The sequence below is a fragment of the Xiphophorus hellerii genome, chromosome 4, assembly GCF_003331165.1.
Source record: "Xiphophorus hellerii strain 12219 chromosome 4, Xiphophorus_hellerii-4.1, whole genome shotgun sequence".
Taxonomy (NCBI): domain Eukaryota; kingdom Metazoa; phylum Chordata; class Actinopteri; order Cyprinodontiformes; family Poeciliidae; genus Xiphophorus; species Xiphophorus hellerii.
Genome location: NC_045675.1, coordinates 5,564,590 through 5,577,145, shown reverse-complemented (window position 1 = coordinate 5,577,145; position 12,556 = coordinate 5,564,590). Strand labels below are relative to the sequence as shown.

Below are 12,556 nucleotides of genomic sequence, written 5' to 3'. Positions count from 1 at the left end.
GTTAAGTGATGTTAGTATTGTGTGATTGCTGTGATATTTAACTTGGAGTTCCATTGTTTCTGTTTCAGTGATGCACATGTGTATCATTCATGCCATTTGAGAGCTGTGGCACTTATGTAATATAATCTTTCAACATTTTCAAAAGAATCTGCGGTAGGTCGGCTATGTTGTGATGGAAATGAGCAGGTTACATGGACAAATGCATATTAAGGTTATGTAGAAGTTTTATATTCCTGTGGTATGGTGTCTTTCAATGCAATTGGAACTAAAAGAAAGTAGAGAGGGTTCCAAGGTTAAATTCTAATATCTAGAGAAAACTGAAAGAAGATCGAAAAGAAACTAAATAATCTGTTTACTTCCTGAAATCAATTAAATATCTGATTCATCTGAGCGTTATATAGCTTAATAAAGACAAATGGATAACAACTTTTTTTTTATACGGGACGCGTAGGATGTGATTACCTGAATGACAAAAAAGTGTAATACCATTAAGACGTAAATTTAATCCCACAAAAATTAACAGATTTGACTAAACTGATTCCAATGGTTAATGTCAGGAGACATGAAATATCCTTCAGCCACCTCTTCGGTAAACAACAGGAAGCTTACATGTACAGCACTCCCACATTTATTGGCACCAACATTAAAGATGTAAGAAAACCCTTTAAATGTATTCCCTATATGGTTTGGTTTCACACTAAGCAGAATATACTTTTTTTTTTTTTTTTTTTACAAATTAGTCTATATCTAATTAGTCTGATTTTGTTCATCTCCTTCTCCACTCATAATAATTATTTGCCTTGATTTCTGTGTATGGTATGTTTCAGCAACATGGCAGTTCGAAGTTCTATCTTAGCGTCAAAAAGGTATGAAGTATACAGTCAGCTTTTGCTTGAATAAATTCAAGCAAAAACCTATTTATAACTAAACAAAATCAAAATTAAAAAGGCATTCAAAGCCAACATACAACTGATTAAATGGGTCTCTATTTTTTTTTCTTTGTGGATAAACTGGCAAATTACTTATATATGTTCCTAATACTTATTTCTGTTTACTTCCTATTTTTTTAACTCATTCTTGTGAACCAGAATTTGCCTGAGCTTCCTTTTCCTGTGAATAAAAATAGAAAACAAAAACGCTTGTGGATGGAGCTTATAGAGCCACTGAATCTGAAACATTATTCTGAATCCATGGCTTCAGTTCAGTCTGGGCTTTCTTCCAAAAACCCTCTGCACCCCGTGTCATAGATCCCAGCAGCAGATCATACACAATAACACATAAATCACTAACAGAAAAGCAACACCTGGGAAATAAATAAATAACACAACGTACTAAATTCCACACTTGACTTGCTACCATATGGCATTGGCGGGAAATTTATTACAGGTTCATGCAACGAGGGAAGATAGGGTGAGAGAATCCTCCCAGTCTGCCGTATTATTCATTACCCGATGGAATTGGCCCTTGGGTATCCATGAAATGAATAAGGCCTGTAATTTGAGCCTCACTGACACAGAAACATGTATATCAGAATGACTTAAGTATTTTTATTTCAGCGACCCAATTCACTGTAAATTCCTCACTTGTGAAAACAAATAGTAACAGCTGCATAATTGTACCAAAGAATTCAGTACTCTAGCATGCTCTGTCCAAACAAAGCCTATGCTTGTTTGAGTCAGCGATGTTGATGACAGCTAAAATGCCTGACACGAAAAAGCTTCTAATCAGAAATGGCTCCACCAGGCAAAAGCCCATATAAAGCAGCAGTGATGAGATAATGAAATCCTATTTTTTTGGAGCTGTGTGAATTGATCCCTGGCTGTCATAATGAAACTCATCAAACTCCTAAGATTAAGAGGGAGGTATCATTTAAAGAAGCAGATTACAGAGGACAAATATTTATATACCCTTATAATCTCATAGCAGATTTCAGAACATTTTTCCCTGCCTACCCTGTAGTGGAAATAGAACTGCTGATGCCATTTGAAGCACAATAGAAAATGAAAGTTGATTTAAAAAATGCTTAAGACACACTGACCTCTAAATACCTGTAACTACTTTTATCACAGTTAAAAATGCCAGACATGACTTGAATTTCAATGAGCTGCCTTATACTAGAGATTTAGTTGAAACACTCCACAGCTTCTTGCATGTTATAATTGAAAAAAAACTTCTCTATAGAAAACTATTTTTCTATGATGACTTTCATAGATTTGGGTCACTCTTTGTGCAAACTAAGCACTAGTTTGGTATTTGTCTGTCTTATTGTGGCTTTAAATATCGTCACCTTCCTAAAATAATGGCCAGAGTCATTTTTGCCAACTGTGATTTTGGGGGAAAAAATCCCCCCAAATTGTATATATATATATATATATATATATATATATATATATATATAAATCCTTACCACTTGTCTTTGTTGTGAATCAGCTCACTGTTATGTACTAATCATCCCTCCCTATACATAGACTTTTCAGCTTCCTTGAATCCTATTTCACTTCACCTACTTAAAATCACATGATACGCAGATGGTGTTTTGGTTCTTTGTTTTTAAGATAACTCAGTTGTCATCCCAATTGTGCCTTCAACATGACTACATTTAGAATCTCTATGCAATTCAACATTACACTAGAAGGCATTAAAACGTAAACCTGACATGGGCTGTTGCAGAAGTAATGTATCTAACAGTTGATAGCAACTCTCAAGGTCAAGAGTTTGACATGCCTGATTTTAACAAAGCTGCAAGCTAAAGGCTCAGGTGGCTGACTCTTAAAGGCAACATATTGAAGGTGGTACAGGTAAGTGGACAAATTTAAAGGTCCATTGGTATAAATAGAAAAGAACAGTAACTCTAAAGCACGGTGTCCGGTGTCAAGCAACTTTTAGATGTTTTGTTTTTCTTTTGTTTCAAATATATTTCCCAGGTATGTTTAAAAAGATAAGCTTTTCAATCCACTTTAATCATAAAACAATTTAAATAAGTCTGTTTTACAAAATATCTCGACATATTTGGACAGAGCTTTTAGTCTAGTCTCTGCAAGCATCCATCAAAACATTCAAGGACACATTGCATAATGGACTCAGCTCATGGTTAGCTGCATGCATATAATCAGGATCAAATTAATCTTTATGTCTAATGTCCATATTGCTTCATTATTTTTACATTTTGCTTGGAAGAGAGCAAAATGTGGGAAATTATCTCCTTGCCTGTTTTGAGACTGTATTGACTATTGACTTTAAATTATGCAGTGACATTGAAGATATTCTCCACCACAGACTGCTTAGCAATTAGCTGCAGTAAACATGAGAAGCTCAGTGTGTGTCAGCAGGTTGAGTAACCCAATGCCTTCCGCTCCACAACATAAGCAAAGCTATTTCTGGAAAATTTACAAGAGACAGACAGCATTTTAGACAAGGACAAATTAAAGGATTCCCTGGGGCTCAGTGCCTTTGGAGGCCTCTCCACTATGAGACCTGTCACTTTAATACCCACCAACAGCCTCTTCTGAGCTCTATCAATCACGCATTTCAAATGTCAGCTGTGCACATAATTCAGTGAACACACAGACAGCAAGCTGCTATCTTTTAGGCATAACCAGATGTTTTTTTTGGACACAAAGTAGCTTTTCACACGGAGATATTTGAATATTTCCCAACAGCTTACGGCCTACAAAAAAGAAAGTCTCACTTTCTAATTGAGTCAGACTACCTTGAAAACATGAACACAGTGAACCAAAAAAATTATTGTCCAACACAAAGTAACTTTCCACACTGAAATATTTGTATATTTTCCAAAAATGTACAGCCTACAAAAAATGTATCATTTCATAACTCAGTCGGGGTACCATATAAACATAAGCTTCTAGAACTTTACAGGGTTCCCATCAACACAAAGTAAATTTCCAGACTGAGAAATTTTAATATTTTCCAGCAACTTTCTGAAAATGGTAATCTGATTAAATAAATCTGACAATTGTTTTCAAAGCTTGAACTAGCAAATGAATACTTAAACACTGGCTGTGTTGCCAAGGAGAATATTCAAACTTAACATAACATAGTTCCGATTGTAAGATCAACAGTAAATATCCTCAAAAATTCTACTGAGCATAAAACATCCAGCAGATTCTGGGCAGCCAGTGGTTTAAACTGTACTTCCAATTTCAGGCTGGATTAATTATGCTGTTGAAACTGGGCAAATAAATACTTTTAATAAGGAGGGCTGCCCAAGGCCTGTCAGCAAATTAATATATTCTTCTAGCAGAGCATGACCACCATAGAGCATCTAAAACAAAAGTCAGTCATGTTTACCAACTGCTGTATAAACAAGGCAGACAGCAGGGAATATTAATTGCATGCATGTCAGGGGATGTCTGACACTAAATCTGCCTTAATTGTTTAGTCAGGGGAAATGATGAAACAACTGGTGATGAGGAAGCCAATTTTGTTTGGTTAATAAAGGTCAGTGCAGTTTAGAGACCTTGAATGTCTCAGTATGTTAGGATATTAGTTTTAGATGTTCATTTGATTTTTTTTCCTTCTGTTTTGTAGTTTTATATTATTCATAAAAGGCAGACCTTAAAATATTAACTGTAACATTTCTCCACAAATAACTTCTGTTTTACTAATTTGTGATAAATATTGTGAATATGCTCTAACTGAAACAAAGTTTTTTGTCACTTCAGCACAGTGAAAATTTTCACTTTTCATTTTTTCATGATTATTTTTTCTGCCATTTCCACAGATCCTATGTTAAAACAATTTAAACAGACTCTACAATAATAAAAGCTGGTTTGCTTTGTCAACAAGTGCAGAGTAATTTCAATTTACATATTTATTTACATATTTATTGCTCAAACTGAAAAATTAAGCTAAGCCAAACCAGTTTTACACTGGAAATATTGTTAATCTTACCTGTTTTCTTGTTTATTTAGAAAATGCATAGTGAGAATTAAAAAAAAAAAAGTTTTCCAACTGATTGTACATTTTGATAACAGCTACCATTAAATGATCTACATTTATCAAGTCAATATAGTATAAAACTGAACTAGTGAAAGAACATTTAAAAATTTTTTTACAAGATCCTTTTAATTTTTATCCCAGGAATTGAGTTCCTCTTTAGTCATTTTTTTAAGTCATGTAATTTTCAACCATGAGAAATTTAGGTCATTGAAAAAGAAATACTTAGCATATCAGATGAATAATTAAATAATTACTCTAAGGCTTTTTAATGCATAAGTAGGAGACACTTTCAGTGCCTCTGTTTATTTCACCCTATCTCTCTGCATATAGCTACTAAGAAATAATCACTCCTTTTAGGTAAGTACCTCATGAAAAAGGAGGGAACATTTTCAATGCTGAAACCTCCATCTCCCTTTACTCACATCAAAACACATACACACAAACCACAAAAAAGTATAAACATACAGCTGGTTAGAAGAAAAATGTCTCATCGTACCAACAAAAAAAGCAAGGCTTATACCACCTTGAGTTTGACTGGATTTGGTCATTTTCTATCTCAGTCTTAATTCATTTGGTCACTACATTGTCAATTTTCACTGTGACATAAAATTATCTTGATGATGCTATGTTTTTTTTGGACATTTTGGAGTAGATTCTTACACTGAGAACAATAACAACTGATAATCCACACATGAGGAAAACCTAAATGTTGAAATTGCAGCTGATACCACAGTGAGACTCATTCATGGGAATGATGATCTACAGTGAGGAAGTCGCATAGCTGCAAGGCTGGTGCAAAGGCAGTGATGTGGACAGAACAAATGAGAGGATCATCAACTTCTCAAGGTCCTGACCTGAGAACACACCCCTCAGCATCAGCATCAGTACTGTGCAGTAGGGAGTATAGACAGCATTAAATTCCTTGGAGAGATCTCTGACCTCACCTGGTCAAAGAACATCATGGTGATTGTGAAAACAGCCCTACAATTTCAGAGGAAACTCTAACCTATCAAGCCCTACCAGCATCCTCTCAGTTTTCTACAGAGCTGTGGTTGAGAATGTGTTGAGAAACTCTATCTCAAAGTGGGAATCCAGCTGCATTATGGCAGACAAGGGTCCTGTAGAAGATATACAGAGGAGTGGAGAAAGTCATTGGCGTGTCTATATCGTCTGTCCAGCATCTGTTGCAGAGTTGCTGCAGGAAAAGAGCACTAAATACTGTCAGAGATCCAACCTGAACTGCTGCTATGAGGCAAATAGTATCACATGTCCATATAAAACTGCTGAACTGTAAGATTGTGATTAACTATTTGTCAAAAAAAAATCCAAAATACAAGTGGAAAGGCAGAGCAGCAGTAAACAAATGCAATTTTGGGGTGTAAATCGAGATGCATCTGTGTTCAGGTTTTTGTATCAATAAAATTTGATCCATTTGTTAAGATATTCCACACTTTTATTTAGAAACATGATCCCAAACAACTATTAGATTTATGTTGATTATTGTAAGATAGTTTCATGTTTAAATGTATTTTCCCATCTATGTTTCTAAAATAAATCTGATCATTGCAATTTTTGAGACCCGTGTCATATTACCCAAAGACCAGAGGTGCACAACTGAAAGGAACAGCTTTCAGCCACAAGCTGTTAGAAAGCAAAACTGCAGATAGGATTATGCACTTTGCATTATTGGATCTATGTTGTTTATTTGGGTAAGTATTCATTTAGTTTTCATCTTTCTGAGAGAAACCTTTTAACTTTGGGATTTCCTATTAGATGTGCAAGTAAATTATTTAATATCTGGACTTTGTTTCTTGGTTTTTGATGAATTTTCTACTATCATTTTTTATCTACAAAGTTTGTGTTTCCTTTTAATTTTTCAACTATATTGCTTTACTGAAATTATATATTTGCAGTTTTCCACAGGGGTGGGTGGACTTATTCTTGGTTCCAATGGCTTTATCCCCCAACTAACAACTACTACTACGCAAATGGCTTTAAAAGCATCCAAAGTACATCTAACAACTGCAACCTTCAATTAAAGGTAGAATTTGAGTGCATCTAATGCACTTTCATCCATTCGTGGTTTTCAAAGCAGATATTCTAGCATCAATAATTGTGCTATTATAAAGCTATATAGGCATTTTTACTCTAAACTGGCACACTGGCAGAAGTATCTTGAGTGACAGAGTGTTTTTGTGGGTGGGTTGAAAAATGTTTTTCTTATGTTTTGACAACGTCTAATCAGGCTTTCCATCTAGTGCTCTTGGTCAATTCACCAACAAACAATATGACAAAGAAAACATCCAGATATTCGGAGAACTAAAATGGTATGTTTGTCTTATTAGCTGCCATAATGCCTTGTATGTAAATTATATCTTGAAGCATTATATTTTATGGTCATAAATATACACATGTAAACTCCACCCAAAAAAAGGCCAGGCCAGACTGCGATTAAAAACCCAGAACTGAGTTAGTGTGAGGAAAAACCTCAATGTCCTGCACAACAGTGCTACAATTTTAATATTATATTCATTTTTGTCCAGTGGACGCCCATCACAGACAAAAATAAATTGTTGTGCTTGACAAAATGACTAAAGGATTAAAGTGACTGTCTAAACCTTTAATCCGTGAACACTCAGGTGTTGTTAAAAGTGGATTTCTTCACAGATTTCCATTTCCCTTAGGAATAATCACAGTTGGTTGGTAAAATTGTTGTTTATGAAATGTCTTTGTGACTGTCATCACAAAGACACTCAATTTATTATCTATGGGACAAACATTTCGTCACCTTCCTAAAATAAAGGCCAAAGTCATTTTTTGCTAAAACTGACTGGTGCTAATAAGCCTGTTATCCGTCTAACTCCAAAATTTAACACCATTAGAGAGGAGGTAAATGGCTGAACTTGCTCCCTGCTCTGCAGCTCCTCCCCCACAGTGGAGCCTGCTGTGAATGCACAGAATAGTGAGCATGGCCACCACCAACAACAGTTTGTTGCTCCGCCATTAGTTTATGCATCCATGATTGACAGTGCTAAGATCCTCCTTCTGACTCTGACTGGTTGTTTCTGATTGAGAGTGGTGTATTTCTAAAGATGGCTGTAGAGTTGCTGGGAAGAGGTAGAGGAGCTCGATGTTTTCACTGATGATCTGTATTATGTTATACTGTCAGGGCATAGTGACAGTTTTAAGAAATATTTTAAAAAGACATTTTTATAAAAGCTACCATGCTTTTAACAGTACATATGTGCACATATATTTTGAGAAGTATTTATTAATGAGGTGAATACTAATTGATGTCATGTGCTATAGTCTTTTGACTATACCTAGTAATAATATTTAGCTCATGCATAGTAGTTACAAATTTAAAGTACAAGAACTCAGTTTTGGCATCAGAACTCAATAACAAAGAACCATGTAGTTTAACTTACAGTATGTTTTACTAAAACATGACAATCTTCAGAAGAGTACAAGATCCAACAGCTTGTTGTATCCATTGTCTTTTGGCTCATATTTAAATGCAATTTGGTAAAAGTTCAAGAAAATGACTGGTTATTATACAATGATTTGTACAAATCAAACAAAATTGCTTGTCTCACAAACAAAAATGGCACAAACACAAATGTGTTTGTGTTTCAAATATTTACATGAAATATTTGACATGTCAATACAATAAACAGCGCTTGTCTCATAAAATGGGCCTCTCCAGACTGCCGTTTCTTTTTTCTGCTCATCTGACCAGTAGCTGTTAAGTTGGAAACTGGCAACAAACCGGCATTTGAAACTGATTCACATCAAGGGCAATCAGTGAAGCCTCTTCTCGACTTCCAAGTGTCACTCACGGAAAACACAAGAGGATGAGTTAAGCCAGGCAAAAGAAAAGGGCGGGCTGGTGTGTGAGGTGGAGAATTTAAAATTGTCTGACGGATGTGACTTGATTACTGGTTAACTATCCTGCTGGTGCACCACTCTGGTCTGGGGGAGAAACCTGCTGGTAGCTGGATTATCAATTTGGAGAAGGCAAGACTATTAGAATGTTGTTTCACTTCAGGCAGACTGACAATAATGGGGCCACTGCCTTTCTCTCCACTTGAGGTTGTCTTTCCGGTTGTTATTTGCCTCAGTGTTTTGCAACCTAACTAAAAGTAAATGTTCATGTCAAACATAATAACAAATTTGTTTTCTGTTGGTGTGCTGTAGCAGCTGTGCCTGCAATGTTTAAATTTTCGCACGAATCCGCCCACCATTCTAAGAGTGGACACAAAACACCCTTCAACTTAAGTGCGTTGGTAAAATGGCTAAGTTTGAAATTCATAATTTTGTAGAAACAACCAGCAGGGAAGTGAGAGCAATATTGATTCTCTTATATAGCCTCTTCAACATATAGACTTCTTTTTGTAAAATCATATAAATATAATATCCCTCAAGGCTCAAATGTCAAGAAACATGACCCTAATTCAATATGCATTTACAAAAAACACAAATATTTCTCATGGATATAGCCTGTGTTCAGGCTGAAATTTAGTTCAAATAAGTTGTGAATAAGTCACATAACATCAGGGTTATTCACCAGTTTACAAAAATGCTTAACTCAAGATGGCTGCAATATAAACCGTGGGATTTATTTGTTGTGTTATTAAAAGTTCTGTCCCTTCAAAAAAAATCTGTCATGTTACAAACTTCACTGTGTAATTTTATTAAACACATGTTGGGCCAGCTCAACAGATTATTAAACATCCCAGAAGAAGGAACAAGACAAAAACGGTATAAATTCTGATGACTAGTTTTTTTTCTTTGTTACGTATTTTACTGATTCTTTTTTTCTTTTTCAGAGTTCACACAACATTTTATGCAGAAGGATGCTAGAACAACTGTTGTCATTCTGTAACACTATGTAACAGTATAGTGTTACATATGTGTAACACATATGTTTTATAGTGTAAAAAGTGCTTTTTACACTATAAAAAGCACTTTATAACACAAAGTGCTTTTTTGTGCTATAAAAAAGCACAAAAAGTCTGGCAGCCCTCCTAAATGAATATTAATGTAAATTGACTGAGGTCTGTAATGACACAAACAATGTATTCAGTTTAGATTAAAAGTCAATATGTCTGTTTTTAACTTCACTTCTTAAAAAGTGTTTACCACTTGGAAACTTATAATCAAAATCTGACAACACATATATCTCCCATTTTTGTTACTAGTGTTCCCTTTTACTTATTTGTCATAAATCAGGTTTTCAAACACCCACAATTAAATTAACATTGTATTTGATCCATTTTTATTAAAGAGCTCAGCTGGAAAGTTGTGTTCTACAACAGCATATCCAGTAGTGCAAGTTAAATGTTTCCATTTCTAATTTTTAAGATATTACATTAAGATTACTGTTTAAAAGTTATGGAAAGCATTATTCATTATCAAATTATTCTGATAGATATTTGTTTGAGGATGCTCTTTCTCTAATGTTGTTATTAATCTTGAGGCTAAGAATTAACCTCCACAAAACTTTGGGGAGAATGATTTACAACACCTACAAGCAGTAAACAGCTATTCATATGGCATCAGCAAAAGTTTTTACAAGTATCACTTAATTACCTGCTGAGGGAGTTCATAATTGTTGAAGAAGCAACTTTTTAATTTCTCACAAGACACTATGTTGTCTGAAACAGTTCCATTTATGATTACATAAAACCACATTATTCTGTTGCTTTTTGATAGGTAAAAGAAAATCATTGGAAAAGCACTGTATAAAGAATGCCTCAGGGGATCTAGTAGGACAGTGCATACAGAATTTGAAGTTTTATAAAACCTAAATGTTGTGAGTTATATTTAACTTCATAAATTTAATGATAACTGAACAGGTTTTGAAATACATAGATAGGAAGATGTGCTATAGGAACAGCTACTGCATGTTTGTACATAATAAATAAAAAGAGATAAAGCAGTTTCTTGTCTTGAAACCCAACATTCTCATATTAAACTTTGCTTACAGCGTTATTAGACATTAATCAGGTGTTCACCAGCAGGATGAGAGAAAAACGTTATTGTGTGTCACAACTTATGATTTATTTTAATTTCCCCTTGTTTTGCCCCAACAATGTTTTTTGCTTTTTTGTTGTTTTATTTCCCTTTAATGAAAAGCAGTTTAAATTGCCTTGTTGCTGAAAATGTGCTATGTAAATAGCATTGTTTTTTTCTTGAAATTAATTCCAGTGATGTTCAGACACTTTGTTTTTAAAATAAAATGAAAAATAATCAAGAAGTGAAAGAAAGATCAAAAAAGATTTTAGAAGTAGAAGACTGGTATCTTCTTTAAGCTGTACTATATAAGTATAATCACAAACAATTGCTGGCAAGATTTGTGACCTCAATAATGTTGAAAATAATGTTTAAAACCTATTCTGTGGTTTATCAAAAAGATTTCAATTCAGCTCCATGTCATGACCCCTGCATCTCTGCAGTGTGCAGAGTGAATACAAAAAGATGTTTCAAGTACAGGATGAACAAGATGACAGATGGCAGCATGCTGATATGGTTTCTGAAAGGATAAACTACAGAAGAACATGATGTTATGTTCATTTTCAAACATAAATGTTTTCAGCTAACAGAGGCTTGTGCAGCCTCCTGCAAAGTCAAGATTACCAAATGATTTTTAATCTCGAAATTGATAAATCACCAAGCTAAAACATGGTACATATCTTTACTCATCACAGGGACAAGGCAATGATCCTCTCTTTAATCTGCATGAGTTGCATATCAAATTTGTAATTACAGTTATTAGCATTTTAGGTACAAATGCAATCCTAATCTGGAGCCCATTTACATTCCTTTCATTGAACTGTGCCACATTTGACTGTACTGAAATGGATATTATCTCTGGTGCTACAAATAAATCCAATCTGAAGAAGGACTGAAGTGAGCCAAGGTTAATAGAGGTCCTCACCCCTAGTTGATAAAAATAAATGTGGGCAGCTGTGGTCTTTCACAAGAGTGACAAAAAAGCATTTTGAAATTAGATTCCTCTTCCTCCACTCTCACTGAGACAATTATCCTGTTACCATAAAGTATTTGATGCATTCCTCCATATAACAGTGTAATCAATGTTTGTTCTAATAGCTACAAGTACCAAGAGCAAAGTGTTAGCAACCACATGTGGATCAGGTATATTTACAGAAGCAAAAATATGAAGGAAAATTAGTTGTTTTTTAATCGGTAACTTATAGGCAAAGAGAGCAAATAAAATCAAAGATTGCATAAAAGTTTGAAATTTACCTACATTTTATAGCACAATTAAGTAACTATGTTAACTTCAGTTATAAAAATGCCATATATATCATATATAACCTAAAGGAAATTTGGATTTATCGTCTTAAAATTGAGCCTCTGTCTCTTTAATAACTCCTGCTCTTTCTGAAACTTTGCCTTTAGGAAGTCATCACAACATCGCTCTCTATTAATTTTTTAATAACGTTTTAACCAGCGTTGCACAGAAAAGTAGTTTTTATAATGAGTTCAACTGTGAGACATAAGCTCGAAAGCATGGAAACTGAAGCTCCAAGGACAAGTTGCCTATCAAAGCGGTGCTAGGTCAACCCAAGTG

At 34.6% G+C, this 12,556-nt stretch overlaps 1 protein-coding gene across 1 annotated transcript in view; it reads right to left on the bottom strand.

The window, feature by feature from the left end:
- The window catches only part of luzp2 (leucine zipper protein 2), a 173,599-nt gene that overhangs the window by 98,576 nt on the left and 62,467 nt on the right, over window positions 1-12,556 (bottom strand). The gene's annotated exons all lie outside the window — the stretch shown is intronic.